This window comes from Triticum dicoccoides, chromosome 1B (assembly GCF_002162155.2).
Source record: "Triticum dicoccoides isolate Atlit2015 ecotype Zavitan chromosome 1B, WEW_v2.0, whole genome shotgun sequence".
In the NCBI taxonomy this organism is placed as follows: Eukaryota; Viridiplantae; Streptophyta; class Magnoliopsida; order Poales; family Poaceae; genus Triticum; species Triticum dicoccoides.
Genome location: NC_041381.1, coordinates 379,751,315 through 379,756,118, shown reverse-complemented (window position 1 = coordinate 379,756,118; position 4,804 = coordinate 379,751,315). Strand labels below are relative to the sequence as shown.

Below are 4,804 nucleotides of genomic sequence, written 5' to 3'. Positions count from 1 at the left end.
ATGTAGGTTTTCATAAAGTAATATTGTTGACATTACCCTTGAGGTAAAAGGTTGGGAGGCGAAATTATAAGCCCCTATCTTTCTCTGTGTTCGATTAAAACTTCATACCCATAAGTATTGCGTGAGTGTTAACAATTGTGAAAGACTAAATGATAGTTGAGTATGTGGACTTACTGAAAAGCTCTTATATTGATTCTTTCCGATGTTATGATAAATTGCAATTGCTTCAATGACTCTGATTATAGTTTGCTAGTTTTCAATGAAGTTTCAGATTCATATTTTACATTGCGAATAGATTGTTACTTTAGCATAAGAAATCATATGACAATATATATGTTGCTGTTCTAAGAATGATCATGATGCCCTCATGTCTGTATTTTATTTTATCGGCACCTCTATCTCTAAACATGTGGACATATTTTGTGATATCGGCTTTCGCTTGAGGACAAGCGAGGTCTAAGCTTGGGGGAGTTGATACGTCCATTTTGCATCGATATTTATTTCATTATGGGTTGTTACTACACATTATGTCACAATACTTATGCCTTTTCTCTCTTATTTTACAAGGTTTACACGAAGAGGGAGAATGCCGGCAGCTGGAATTCTGGGCTGGAAAAAGAGCAAATATTACAGACCTATTCTGCACAACTCCAAAAGTCCTGAAACTCCAAAAAGTCAGTTTTGGAATATATTAAAAATATTGGGCGAAGAAATCACCAGAGGGGGGCCGCCCACTGTCCACGAGGGTGGAGGGCACGCCCCCTGCCTCATGGGCCACCTAGCAGCCCCCCCCCCCTCGATGCCCATCTTTTGCTATATGGTGTCTTTTGCCCTGGAAAAAATCATAAGGAAGCTTTCGGGACGAAGCGCCGCCGTCTCGAGGCGGAACCTTGGCGAAACCAATCTAGGGCTCTAGTGGACCTATTCTGCCGGGGAAACATCCCTCCGGGAGGGGGAAATCGTCACCATCGTCATCACCATTGATCCTCTCATCGAGAGGGGGTCAATCTCCATCAACATCTTCATGAGCACCATCTCCTATCAAACCCTAGTTCATCTCTTGTATCCGATCTTCGTCTCAATACCTCAGATTGGTACCTGTGGGTTGCTAGTAATGTTGATTACTCCTTGTAGTTGGTACTAGTTGGTTTATTCGGTGGAAGATCATATGTTCAGATCCTTTATGCATATTAATACCCCTCTAATTATGAACATGAATATGATTTGTGAGTAGTTAAATTTGTCCTTGAGGACATGGGAGAAGTCTTATTATAAGTAGTCATGTGAATTTGGTATTCGTTTGATATTTTGATGAGATGAATGTTGTCTCTCCTCTAGTGGTGTTATGTGAACGTCGAATACATGACACTTCACCATTATTTGGGCCTAGGGGAAGGCATTAGGAAGTAATAAGTAGATGATGGGTTGCTAGAGTGACAGAAGCTTAAACCAAACCCTAGTTTATGCGTTGCTTCGTAAGGGGCTGAGTTGGATCCATATGTTTCATGCTATGGTTAGGTTTACCTAAATTCTTCTTTCGTAGTTGCGGATGCTTACGAGAGGGGTTAAGCATATGTGGTATGCTTGTCCAAGGAAGGGCAGTACCCAAGCACCCGTCCACCCACATATCAAATTATCAAAGTACTGAACGTGAATCATATGAGCATGATGAAAACTATCTTGACGATAATTCCCATGTGTCCTCGAGAGCGCTTGGCCTTATATAAGAGTTTGTCCAGGCTTGTCCTTTGCTACAAAAAGGATTGGGCCACCTTGCTGCACTTTAGTCACTTTGTTACTTGTTACCCGTTACGAATTACCTTATCACAAAACTATCTGTTACCTATAATTTCAGTGCTGGCAGAGAATACCTTACTAAAAACCGCTTGTCATTTCCTTCTGCTCCTCATTGGGTTCGACACTCTTACTTATCGAAAAGACTACGATAGATCCCCTATACTTGTGGGTCATCACTCATGCTACTGAATAGGGCCAACAAAGTGATTGTGTTGGTTAGGATGGAAGTTGGCCTGATTTGGGATGGGGTGGGGATTCCCATGGTGGTGAATTGGGTCCTCATCATGTGGTTCTTCTCCAAGAATGTGGTGCTAGAGGATTACCACTGGTACTGTTAGAGAGTCTGAATTGTCCCCATCCCCAAAGACAATGTTGGTTGGGATATCACGAAGTTCCTCTACCTTAATCTTAACCATCTGATTTACACGTGTGCTCCTCACTGGATCCCACATCACAAACTTCCGAAACTTACTAACAGTGTCATTTATATCTTGAATATTTATCCTGTCAAAAGGGTACCCATAGAGCAGTATCCACACCACTCTATTAAGGACTAACTTTCTCCAATTTAGACCTCTATTATGTTTCTCAAAAAATGACATGCACATCCATGTACCGATGAGGACTATATTGAGCAGATCATCTCGGTCAAAAACACTATTGACTCCTTATTACGTCCCTTGAATTCGTTTTTTTCTCAGTACACCTTTTGGAGCTTTCAGAAGGGAGAACATATATAAAGGCAGGCATTTGTCAGAACCACCCCATATCTAACTAAAATTAAATTTCCAATCCATCATGCCATCTTCTTCTCAATCTTTTCCTACACTGAGTTCCAATGATTTTTTTAAAGACTTTTATCATCAATAGGCTGCATTAGCAGCTTCCCAATGGCATATTTGAAGATTTCCTTGTAAGCTTGTTTTTTATCCTCAACAACACCCAAAGATGTCTCACCGAAAATTGATCTTTAACCCAGACGTTTGTTTAAATAGGCATAGTATGTATTTCTGACTCCTCGCTTTGTACATATCATTCCCCAATAGAAAAATTATAACATCAACATACTTAAGAATGGCCAAATCACCATCAATCAAGTGAGGCACCAGACCCCCAATCACTACCTTGTCTTGTGTTTGCTTAATCATCATGGCTAGCCCATCAACAAGTATCAATAATGGTGATAAAGGATCCCCCTTTCTCGATCTTTTGAATGTGGGGAAGTAAGGTCCAATATTGTCATTCACCTTAATGGCAACTCTCCTTCCTCTGATAGTTCTCATCGCCCAATTACACCATTCATCTCCAGACCCTTGAGCTGCATGATTTGATACTAAAAGGACCATTTTACTTTATCATATGCTTTCTCAAAGTCTATCTTGAGAAGCACCCATAAAGTTTGAGCACATCTGACCTCATATAATCTCTACATGATGTATCTTTCCTTGATTTTGTGTGTCCCCTACAACCTTATCAGTGATCACCCACAATCTATTAGCTAAAACTTTAGTTAGTATCTTGTAAATAACATTCAACAAATATATGGGCCTGAAATTCAGAATTATATATCAGCATCAGACGCCTATTAGAGAAATGATTCCTTGATTGAGTCTCTCAGTCTCCAATTTTAATATATGAAAAGCAATGAACCAACTTCCATATCAGAATCTGGCCACATTTGATGAGTTTGTTCAAATGCATCAACAAATTCAACATCGAGCAACTCATGAGTAGCTCAAGGAAGGTTTGACTGAACATTTGTGGCCGGTTAAAGGGGACAACAACAACATATGTGCGAGTTGAATTCAAATTTGAATTATTTTATTTGAAAACTTAGTTGGATTCTAATACTTAGATTAGAACTGTTGTCGCATTTGAATATTATCATCGACCATTTAATATGCTATTATTTTGAGCTCGCGGACTTAAAAAAAGAGGCGGAAGTTTTATGGGACAAGGTTGGATGGACGGCTCCACATCACTATTCGCGGACTAGTCCGGACCATTCCGGAGACAAATAGTGTGTTTGCTTCATGGGTTGGCATTGAAGATGCCCTAAGATCGCAGTTTCATTGTTCAAATGCATAATTATTATTGCATTCGAGCATAAGTTCTACCATCTTCAAGGAGAAGTGTACTACCATCTTTAATACTCTCTCCGTCCCCAAATAAGTGTCTTAAACTTAGTACAACTTTGTACTAAAGCTAGTACAAAATTGAGACGCTTATTTTAGGACGGAGGGAGTACTTAATAATACAGAAAATATCATATCAACAAGGTCTAAAACTATCCAAAAGATTTTCCATTAATCAAAATAAAATAAATTTATATACAAATACGAATTGGATTGCTCTTAAGCTAATAAAGATTTTCCATTATATCAGCAGGCACCTCCCTCGGCTAATCTGAAGAGCAGAAGATTTAATCTGCTAGCAATGCAATACCTCCATAGACATTGTAATTAGACAAAGAGGTTGCCTGAATAATCGCTCGTTGATGTTACCACGAGATGATGAGATATTGAGCAAACAATGGCATAAGAAATACAAATAAAATTAAAAATAAATTATGGGCAAGGACCAAAACAAACAGATTGGCTAAGATCGACAAGAGAAAATGAAGAGACGAAGCTCGTCACGTGCATAGTGAATTATCTCTGGTTGATAGATAATTTTGTTGGCTACACTGCGGGAGCAACCACCTCATGTGAATTTATAAAGTGAGCAAAGGAGGGGAAGGAGGAACCTGAGAGGGGGTTGTTGGCCAAAGGCAAGGTTACGGGGTTGCCCTTGTGCTGTCGTTTGATTTGAATCCAATGATGTGCACCGAGATTGTCCGGTAGACTTGGGAGACTTCAACGTTATATGAGATCATAGCTTAATGGCCTAGACTAGGCCCAACTAAATGTACCATGCCTTGTGCGTCGGGCTTCTACTGGAAATAGGTTATCCCTAAAAAAAAGGAATTACATTCATGTTTTATAAAATGTTCAAAATTCTAAAAAAA

The 4,804-nt window shown here is 39.5% G+C and overlaps 1 non-coding gene across 1 annotated transcript; it reads right to left on the bottom strand.

Annotated features, from left to right (window-relative positions):
• Positions 1-4,144: 4,144 nt before the first annotated feature.
• LOC119351104 lies at positions 4,145-4,278 on the bottom strand. Its single transcript, XR_005169642.1, has one exon. It is a non-coding gene; the product is annotated as a small nucleolar RNA snoR77 (small nucleolar RNA).
• Positions 4,279-4,804: the final 526 nt, after the last annotated feature.